We start from the raw sequence: 11,059 nt of genomic DNA on the forward strand, positions 1-11,059 counted from the left end.
CACTGCCTTTTCATGCTGTATCATCCTCCACCAGAATAAAGTTTGGCATTGTATTTTCAACTACGACTACCATCGTTGATTTCAAAAAGCTTAGAAGACCTGTTTGCTTATTCACGATCCATAGCTGCATATACTTTGCCAGAGAGATCCCAAGCAATACCACCTATGATACTACTCAGTTCCCTGACCAATATAGACAGGAAAATCCCTTAAGTAAAATATTTTGGGCCTTATCATGATAGTTAGCACTGACTCAGCACAAAGCCAAATGCCTGCATTATTGCGCCTTCAGTATGTAAGGTGCATTCATATAACACATTATTTCTCCAAGTTACAATTTGATTTTCAGACAGTACAGCTCAGAAACAGTGAGAAGGGCTTTCCTCTTCCTGATCTGTGCTACCAAAAAGAATGTATTGACTCGAAATGTCTGCTTAAGGGAATTCCTTTTACACACTACAGATGCATAAAAACAAGGGCTGAGCTCTCCCATCATGATACAACACTAATTCTCGAATTCCTTTATTTATTCAACCTGTTATCCTCAAACTTTCTGAATCACTTGAACACCTTGTGGCCTGTAGCTGGCACACTGAAGTGCAGTACCTCGCAGCACCCCAGGGGTCAACTTATTTCCCGGTAGAGTGTGAGGGAAAGTGCAGAAGCTGATATCTTCAGGGAGACCATTATCTACTGGTTCGTATTCACCCACAGCCTTAATCCACACCCTCAAAGCTGTCGCTCGGTCTTATTAGCTGAAGACAAATGGATGAGAGAGTGCCCTTGCCTTCCCAGTGCACATGGGGGGTACAACAGACTACCCAGTGCACACCCCAGAGAAGGTGTGTACTATTGATCCATAGATCCTCAGCAGAAAGGGCATGGGAAGCCACTTCCAGTCCTGACACTTTTCGTTGGTTCATAGGATACTAGCTGTTAGGGTCTCACCTGCTAGACAGTGCTGTCTGTTGCAAGATGTAGTGTTAGCCTAGCCTCCACCTATTGCTTAGCATTGGTTGGCTTCACTGCCACCCTTGTTTGCTTACTTTTTAGTCATTAGCCTGCATGGGTTTTCCTTCCTCTCTTTGTGTTCGTCCCTCCCCTGGAGCATGGACACATTACTTGTGTCCCTCCACTGCATTAAGAGCTGCTTGTTGGTTTAAGCACTCCAAATGAGTGCATGTGATTTCCAGCTCTTTCCCTAGTGTGCTTCTCTTTTCGCCTTTGATCTCTGTGTTGCGCTCTGTCTGCCCATATTCTTCCCCTCTGTGCACTCCTTTTGCTCTCTCTCACTCTCGCCTGTGTACTTTTCTTCCCGACCACTGCGTTCCATGTTGCTTTCTCTTAGTCTGCTTTCCTCCTTGCGTCCTTTATGTTGCTTCCACCCCATCACCTGTGTTGCTTTCCCCATCCTGCTCTTGATTCTTCCATCCTGCAGCCCTCTGCATTGCTTTGCCACCCATAACACTCCATGTTTCTGTCTCTCACCTGTGTTTCTCCCTTTTCAGAAGACTCCCAGAGAAGGTGACGATATTTGGACATGCTTCACCAACGAACAAATCACCTGCACGAATTTTGGATTAATTTAGCCTAGGAAAAACTACTGCAGCTCCACTTCTTAATGGTGTGCAGCTGCACCAAGAGCCCTGGGACCTACCATCATGGCCGGAATGTCACAGTGGAGAACGTCAGAACGAGTTTCTTTCAATGAAGTGCATGACTCTCTCTTCTAGCATTAAACACAGACTGCTCCTGCTGTCACAGAGATGCAGTAGTGGGTGTGGCAAAAGATCAAAACAGTCATCCCTTCTTTCTGCTCCAAAAGTTTTAGATTTTACTCCAAGAAGTCCACAGTTTTACAACCTTACAAAGTTTAGATCTCGCCTATGAGACAGCGTTTGACTGTCTGTAGGCAAAAGCCCATTGTAGACCACAGTGCTTTAAGTGAAATTAAAAAGGTGCGGTTAGGTCTTTAAAGGAATGTGGCTTGAGTAATTATGGATGTCCATTTAAACATGTGAACTTCATTCCTGTGCTTATCACAGCATACTGCCTGTCTAGCACTTAGGTGCCTCTTTGTGAGTGTTCTGCTATTGCACCAAGACATATCAAGCAACAACAAACATACACGTAAAACAAGCCAGACCAATTGGCTTTGTCAATCCTTGTGAGCAGATTTACGTAAATTATTTTGTTATAAATAATTAGAATTGATAAGTGTAGGAAAGTAAGCTCTTTTTGGCATAGTTACCCCCACTTTTTGCCGGCTGTCAGTGTGTTTTGACTGTGTTCACTGGGATCCTGCTGGGACCCCAGTGACGGTGCTCTCTACCTTTAAATTTGTATGTTTAGGACTTAGCACACCTCACAATTGGCATACTGGTGCCCCATGTAAGTCCCTAGTATATGGTACCTAGGTACCCAGGGCGTTAGGGCACCAGGGGATACCCATGGGTTGCAACATGTATTATGCCACCCATGGGAGCCCATGAAAAATGTGTCTGCAGGCCTGCCATTGCAGCTTGCGTGACAAGGTGCATGCAACCTTTCACTACAGGACACTCCACCAGGTCACTACAAGTCACCTCTATGGCAGGCCCTCCTGGCCCAGAGGGCAGGGTGCAAGTACCTGTGTGTGAGGGCTTTCATGCATGAGCACAGGTGCTCCTACAAACTCCAGCTCCATTTTCCTGGACTTTGTTTCACTACATGTGTCCAGCTACATAATGGTAACTCCAAACCTGGGCATGTTTGGTATCATGCCAGTATTGGTTGAATGATTCCATTCACTCTGAGGGCTCCTTAGAGAACCCCAGCATTGCTCCTACCAGTTTTCTGGGGTTTTCCGGGCAGCCCTCACTGCTGCCACCCCACAGAGAGGTGTCTGCCCTCCTGCTGCTTAGCCTGCTCAAGCAGAGAAAGACAGAACAAAGGATTTCCTTAGGGAGAGGGAGGCAACACACTCTCCCTTTGGAAATAGGTGTTACATGGCTTGGGACATGTAGCCTCCTCAAGCCAACGGTTTGCTATGAAGGGCACATTTAGTGCCCTCCTTGCAAAAACCAGTTTGCACTAGTTCAGGGACCCCTGGTCCCTGCTCTGACGTGAAACTGGACAATGGGAAGGGGGAGTGATCACTCCCCTGTCCATCACCACTCCAAGGGTGGTGTCCAGACCTCCTCCAGGTGGCCACTTGTTTCTGCCATCTTGAATCCAAGGTTGGCAGAGGCCCCTGGGAGCATCTGAGTGGCCAGGTCAGGCAGGTGACGTCACAGCTCCCTCCTGATAGGTGGTCGCGCTGCTAGGTGACCAATCTCCCTTTCTGGGCTATTTAGGGTCTCCCTCCAGGGTGGGTCTTCAGATTTGATATGCAAGATTCCATCCAGCCCGACTCCTCTGCATCATTTAGTTCATCTTCTGGCCACTGGGACTGTAACTGGACCCTCCAGGAACCGACAATCTGAAAATCCAGCAGTGACTCCGCTTTGCAGCCTTGCTTCTCCAGCTCCTTTCAGAAACTGCAACATTTCCTTGGCTGTGCATCCTCTGAGGGTGATGAGTCTTCAACCTGCACAAGAAGCAAGAAGGAAGCTCCCTTGGAGTGATGGAGTCCCTCCCCTGCATCCGCAGGCACCTACTGCAATGATGACCAGCTGCATGGACCATCTCTCCTCTGGAACTGTGTAGATCCTGCATCACAGTTGATGGTCTGGAGTAGTCCCCTTGGTTCTCTCTACCAGCTATCCAACTTGGGAGATGGCAAGCCATTGCATCTTCTTGCAGGGCAGTACCCCTGTACACCACAACGCTTGCAGCTACCAAGACTTGTTGGCTCTTCTTCCAAGGGATCTTCGGGTCCCATGTAGCCCCGGCCTCCTGCACTCTTCCCTACAAAGCACAGTTTCCTGCCTGCTGCTCCAGCGACGTGGGACTCCTCTTCAAATGTGCTGAGTGGGCATCACTGCGACTCCTGTGCCTGCTGCCTGTGAGTTGCCTGTGGGGGCGGCATCTTCATCTTCCAACTCTCCTTACTGACGAGGGTCACCTGGGACTCCCTTCCTTGGGTTGAGTCCCCCTGAACCTTCCTGGTCCCCTCAGCTCTGCAACTCTTCATCTGCGATTTTTGCCTTTGCCAAGGCTTGTTGGTGGTTTTTCCACACCACTTATTGACTGAAGCTCTTCTTCAGTTGTGGGACGCCGTCTGCATCACTTCTGGAAGTCCTCTCCTTCTCCAGTGCTGCACAGCTGACTCCTTGTCTTCACCGTCGACCTTGTCCTGCAACTCCAGAAGGGTGGGTAGTGGCTCCTGCCCCAACCCTACACTCCAACTCAAGCTGATCCCTTTGTTTTGCAGGTACTCTTCTGTCAGGATCAACCTTTGGTTTCTTCCAGTCTTGCTTGGGTCTTGCACAGTCCTTTTCCAAAGTTTACCTGTGGGTTTGGGGAAAAAACAGGTTTTACCTCTTCTCTCCTGGTAGCTGGGGGGCACCCTGGTACTTACGTTTTGGGGCACCTAGTTCCACTAGCACCCCTCTACAGATTCCACTTCCTTCGTGGGGGACTGACTTTCGCTTTCCACTTACTTAGTATATGGTTTGGTTTACCCCTGGGGTCTCCCTTATTTTCTGTCATTTCACTGTTTTATATTGCTTTCTATGCCAATCCCTGACTTCTAATGTGTATACAATAGTGTGATTACTCACCTTCTAGTGGAATATTGCCTATACAGTATTTTCGTATTTGTGTTACCTTAAAAAAAATACCTTTATTTTTGTAACACGGTGTGGTTCTTTCATATGTGTAAGTGCTGTGTGACTATTGTGGTATTGCATAAGCTTTGCATGTCTCCTAGATAAGTCTTGGCTGCTCATCCACAGCTACCTCTAGAGCGCCCTGGCTCGTTAGACACTGCCTACCTGCCTACTCCTCACTAATAGGGGATACCTGGACCTGGTATAAGGTGATAACACCATAGGTGCTCACCACACACCAGACCAGCTTCCTACAATAATTACAATGGGTAGATATGTGACTATGACTATGTACATATTAGAGATAGGCCAAAGATTGGTTGTGCGTGTAATATGACCATTGTTACAGCCCACAGATTCACACTGCCTTCTACCTCAGCTCTGGAGCTCTCAATAGTGCCCCGTTATAAACACCCTCCTGAAACCAGAACTCAGACGTCCACCTAAGTGTGACTCAGCTCACATGTACCATACAAGCATTGAAAAACCCAAAAGCTCAGCATTTTAGACCCAAGCCTTCGTGACTTTGTTAATATTTAGTAAACTAGCTTCCATTTACTTTACAAAATTGTATTATGGCAAAAAGTTTATAAATGTTAACAAACTCAAAGTCTTTATTTACAGAAAATGTGCAATGTAAATACAGTAATTGCTAAAATTATAGGCAAAGACAATAAGTCCCAGAGGCGAGGCCTATTGGCTTTGCTGATGATAGTCATTCTTTGCATTCTGGGTCTTAGAGACTTGTTTATCCAAATATAAAACCGGGAAAAAGGTCTCAGAATGCAAAGTTAAAACCAAGACAGTAGCAGAAAGTCATAAATTGACCTGGAAACTTTGGTAGCTATGACGTTCTACCCAGATTCGCACAACTCTAAAAGGGAGTCCAGGTCTACAAACAGTCACAATGAGGGTGCTTCTGCACTTCAGTGGGTGCAAGTGAGTAAATTCCACTCCAATAATCGACTTCACAGCCTTCACCCCAGGCAACATGTAAAAAGATGCTCTTAACATCCCCTTCCTGAGAGGCAGATGTGTTTGTTTTGCAAAAGCGGAACTCGGAAGTCTCCGCAAGCTCTCCAGGCATATCATGGGATGAGCAGCACAGTCGTACATCCACACACTGACACTAACATGGAGGTACAGTGTCATCCTGCATTTACGTATGCAGTACCCATACACTCCAAACAGCACATACACAGCACACTACTTACGCTGACACATCCAACGCGTAGCAGATCACATACATCACATATTACTAAAAGAGGACAGCATTTTTTGATACAAGTGTTACAATATTTTGGGATCAACACCTGCAAATTTCTAATTGCATTGCACACTGATCATAGGAGGAGCAAATCCTGCCCACCAGCTGTAGATGTCAGAGTGTTCACCGATCTCCTCAGGAGGAGGGACTGTCGTTCGTGTGTAATCTAACTTCTCCAAAATATTAGTCACCATTCCAATATTATTTATGTTTGCTCATCCTATTTGCCGGAAGTAACTTGTTCTATTGGGTATACGTTTCCTATCATGGTGTAACTAGTAAAAGCAGGAATTTGGTTATACCAATTGTGCTCACCATAATGTTAAAGGAGGAAATAGTCTTGGTACTTTATATGTGGAGCAACTGGAACTATGCAGCAGGTGAGGACCAAATTGTTCATCAGGGATGACTAAATCATCTGACAACAAAAGGCAAATTATGTGGCATAATGGGGCATATTTTGAAACAGTATTACTTCACAATTTCTTTACATTTTTACACATGTTAACACTGCAGAGGCAAAGTTGTCACCTCCATAATATCAGTCAAACACCTAAATCCAGCAATCAGCAACTGAAAGATGACATGCCTCAATGTGGCAAAAGCTTGCCACTAAACTCCAATACGCATGGTAGCATTTTTAGCATATTTGATCCATGTCAGGTGGAAACTTTATTAAAAAAAATAATAAGATGATAGGATTCTTTTGAGCAAATGTGGCAATTTCTTAATTATGCAAAAAATATTGAAGCTGTAAAGTCACATAATTGCAGTGGTCCTGCATACGTGGAAAAAAACATGCAGCCTTTTTCAGCAAATCACAACAGGCTGCCATTTTACTCTTTGACTTCACTCCTTCACCATATCCTTCTCACAGCAATCGGCATACTCCCAAGCACAGATTGGTTCGTACTGTTAAACATCACATTGCTCGCACAGACATTAAAATTCCCCACACAACACCCCCTACACATCACTGCCTCACTTACGCACACACTGCATGCATATGTGAGCACGCCTTGCCCACTCCCCGTGCTTTCCTCCACCGAGGGGGCAGAGCATGGTGAGGAGGGAATCTATGGAGTGGAGTAAGAGCAGGAATAGCAAGGAGAGTAAGTTCTACTGATTGGGAAGAGGGTATGGAGAATATCCAGGAAGAGGAGGAAGGGGTGCAGAAAAATGAGCAGGGAGATCACACTGGAGGAAGAGTAGAAAAAAAGAGTGAAAAAAGGTGCTACGGAGAAAAGGTGTGGAAAAGAAAAGGGAGTGCTGCAGGAAGAGGAGGACTAGCTGGAGGAAAGAGAGAAAGAATCTGGGAGAAGACTGGCTAGCAGGGACTAGAAACGAGCTGGAAGAGAACAACAGTGGGGAGGGAGAGAAGCTTGGCATGCCGGGTCAGGAGTAAGGAGACTGAGAATTGCTGGCACCAAAGTGAAAAAAATAAATTGGTCTTGGGGAGAGAAAAGACAGCAGGATCGGGTGAAAATGGAAAGAGGGAATGCAGAAATTGCTGAGGTAGAAAGAATAAAAGCAAGGTGAAGGGGGCTCAAACCTTTACCTTACAACTCAGTAGCTGGAGTTGAAGGAAATAACATGACTTTGTCAACACCATCAAATGCTCAAGCAGCTGAGCTAACATCTGAAGCTATTTCTTCTACCACTAGTGCCTTGAAGCCCATGGAAGCACATCTATTTTTGTGAAGACTATATCAAGAGATGAGCAAGCGCTGTCCGGAATATACACACATACCTTGAGTAGGTGTGGTCTGTGGAGATGTCTCCGTACTGAAATCCCTGGAGCAGTAGTGGCGTTGTTTCTGATAGGATACTGCTTGCAGGACTCAGGCCCCTTCCGGAAGAGGACACCAGCAGTGATCCGTCTGCGTGTAATGTCCTTTGGTTTGGTAATGGTGATAGGGCATTGGCATGACAGAGATAGCGCCTCGAGAGTGCCTCTGCAATCAGGAGAATCGACTAGATAGGTTGTCTCCCAAGCACTGATGTGAGCTGAAGAGGTCAGCCTGGGTCATTTGTGCACTCACGTGCCCTCCCAGTCTGGGGTCGGTGATCATATTGGCTGTTGTCAAATGGTGATAACAGCGCTTCTGGTTAGCTTGGTGAGGGCACTCTAAGGTCTCTTTCCATCCATTTATCTAGTTGATTGATTCCTGTTACCCGCTCTGAGGCCACTCCAAGGGGTGGGAAGCCTCCCTCATGACCCTCGGGGGTCAATACACCTCGAGCGGCCGGTGTGTCTCTTCCCGGTCATTGGCTCCTCAGGCCAAGTTAATATCCCTGGTCATCGGTGATACCCTTCCGTCCCAGGCTACTTATCTTTTATCCTCATCTCTTGAAATGACCCACCATACTTCCCGTGACCACATTTTCCCTCCCCTCGTCCGTTTCGTTCCTCCCGCTGATCAGCTACCACTTCCGCGCCTGAAAGCTTTCCTCTTCTGCCCTGGTCAGGTTTCCTTACCGACCCTGATGACTTGTGTATTCGGCCCCTCGTCGGTCCTGCTTCTGCCCCTGCTGAATTTGTCTTTGTGCCACTGGTCAGTTTCTGACCCCGATCAGTTTCTCCTTCTCTTCTCTCAGTTCACTTGCCCTTTGGCACATCCCCGTCATCTCCCCCTTTACCCTCCCTTTCACGTTATTTGTGTACATGCCCCATCTCCTCGTTGACTATCACATTCATTTCAGTTGCCGACCCTCTCTCTTAACACCCCTCAGTATGGACCCTGTGCCCCCCTCTGCCCCAGTTCTACCTAAGCCTTCATTCACCCCCTAGTCCTCAGCTCTGCCTCCTCAGCTCCCCTCTCGCGTGTCCTTACCTCTGCCCTAACGTGGACACAAACCCATGTGCCTGTTGCGGGGGCCGGGGCGAGCAGAGCACCGATGGTGCCCCTCCTGCAGAGCTTAGTTACTGCCTGACGGGGTCTGCAGTTGGCGGATCTTGAGGGACAGGAGAGGAGGGGGAAGGGGTGAGTGTTGTAAGGGGCTTTCTACCAAGAAACAGGGCGGGATGCGGAGATGCTGTGGATGGGAGGCAACCAAGGCGCAGTGTCTGAGAAACTCTGAAAGAGGTGCAGGCAGTGAGGCTTTTGAGTGATGCAGGCAGAGATCTTCAAATGGTTAAACGGGCAGAGACGGTCAAAGGGATGCAGTTAGAAGGATACGCACGGGAATGCAGGCTGGTGCACCCTGTCGTGGATGCATGCAGGGAGACATGCACTAACAGTGATGGTGAGGGACGATGCAGACGCAGATGTTCTGACAGGGACGGTGAGGAGGGTGCAGGCAGAGACCCTGAGGAGGGATGCAGGCAGAGTTGCTCTGGCAGGAATGCTCTGCATGGATGCATGCAGAGATGCTCATTTGAGCGATTGTGAGGAGGGATGTAGGGTGAGCTGCTATCGCAGGGATGGTGAGTAGGAAAGCTGGTAGAGAAGCTCTATCAATGATGCTGACGAGGGATGCAGTTAGAGATGCTCCGGCAGAGAGGCTTTGGGAGAGATGCGCGAAGGAGCGCAATGGAAGAAGTCGCTTGAGATATTTTGGCTGGGCTGCTCTGGTAGGGATGCTCCGGCGGGAAGGCAGGCGGGGATGCTGGCAGGGATGCAGGCAGAGATGCTCTGGCAGGGGCGCACGCAGGGATGCTGCTATCTGCAACAAGCTAGCCCCCACCTCCCTGGGAGCCGCGTGCGAGGCTGCTGATGGAGGGAGGGCGGGGGAGACACGGGGAGAGAGATACGACCTGCATCAGGAAACCGCTGCAGCCCAGAGAGAGGGGAGAACAGCGAAGAGACCGCGGAGCAACAACATAAATTAGTAAACACACAAATGAAATAAATGGCAGCGCCACAGACACCAGGAGGGGATGAGGGGCTGGTGGTGATCCGAAGGGTATTAATGCAAGGCTGGGCACGGGATTACTGCCATCCGATGGTGGAGGAGGGAGCGAGCAGCGAAGACACAAGGAAAGAGGGAACAGTGCAGTGTCTGGATAGTAAACGGATCGTACCGCGCATCGTTTAGGGCATCTGACATCCCAGACTAAACGAGAAGAGACGGAGAGAGGGGGAGGGGAAAAGCGAGGAGTGTGTCTTGAATGTAAGAGTGAGGCGATCGGAAGACGAAGGGGAGGCAGACCACAGCGAGATGCGAAAGGGAGCGTGGGGTATACCTAGTCAGCCTTGAGTGAACTGGAAGGCTGATACAAGTTCACCGAGCACCAGGTCGGGCTGCCTCCTGCCAGATCCAGGGGAATAGTCTCGCATTTTCAAGAGTTAAGATGTCACCAGTCATAAAGAGGCCTTACTCGCCGTTTTACAATGGGCGGGGAGGGCAAGGCACCTGTTCTAGGGAACGTAAGGTTGACAAAATCAAATAAGAGATCACATATAAAGTAAAACAGAGGAGATACTATCCAGACTTTGTAACGCAAAACCTCAAAGTTTTAACACATGGAAACTCTATGAGTGCAAAAAAAAAAACAACCCAAAAACAACTAAAACGCCCAGACCGCCTGATAAGCTTTTTCCTTTAAAGCTAAACGTAACTAAAATAACTGAAAAGCAGTAAAAGTTCAAATATTATGAAATTCCTGACTTTTGATATTATGCAACCTCCCAAATGCTTGATTAAGGGAAATGGGGAATAGAGCTCACAAACGTTGAGGGTGGGGGGCACCAAAATTAAAAAACAAAAGTTTAAAGAAAGTTGTTCGGAGCGACCTACCTCAAGCCACCAGTCGATTCTGGTTGCACCCAGTTGGACAGGAAAGAGTAGGGGGTTATTATGACCAGTTTTACTCCTCAGAAAAGGAGGGACTCATTAGTGGCTGGAATAGCAGTCAAAAATTAGTTGTTGTCTTTACTTTTCCTCTTGGAGCTCCAGGGCCTAGTTCATGATGAGGGCAATCGCTGTGGTCCTCATGGAGGAGCTACCCTGGTCTCGACTGTCCTGGTGGTCCTTCCACAAGCAGCAGTGGCATTGGAACTTCTTTCCTGGACCATAATTTTAATCATGGTGGACCCAG

At 47.9% G+C, this 11,059-nt stretch overlaps 1 protein-coding gene and 1 long non-coding RNA gene across 3 annotated transcripts in view; one reads left to right on the forward strand and one right to left on the reverse strand.

Annotated features, from left to right (window-relative positions):
* LOC138259925 (uncharacterized) overlaps window positions 1-1,569 on the forward strand; it is a 165,679-nt gene extending 164,110 nt beyond the window's left edge. For both annotated transcript variants that reach the window (XR_011198775.1, XR_011198776.1), the window contains exon 3: window positions 1,509-1,569. This is a non-coding gene — a long non-coding RNA (uncharacterized lncRNA). The remainder of the gene's footprint in view (window positions 1-1,508) is intronic.
* Window positions 1-9,800, reverse strand: part of LOC138259924 (sodium/calcium exchanger 1-like) — a 414,856-nt gene extending 405,056 nt beyond the window's left edge. Inside the window, exon 1 of the mRNA XM_069207907.1 lies at window positions 7,769-9,800. The gene's annotated coding sequence lies outside the window, so the exon portion shown is untranslated. The remainder of the gene's footprint in view (window positions 1-7,768) is intronic.
* Between the last annotated feature and the right edge of the window lie 1,259 nt (window positions 9,801-11,059).

The sequence above is a fragment of the Pleurodeles waltl genome, chromosome 9 (genome assembly GCF_031143425.1).
Source record: "Pleurodeles waltl isolate 20211129_DDA chromosome 9, aPleWal1.hap1.20221129, whole genome shotgun sequence".
NCBI classification, from domain to species: domain Eukaryota; kingdom Metazoa; phylum Chordata; class Amphibia; order Caudata; family Salamandridae; genus Pleurodeles; species Pleurodeles waltl.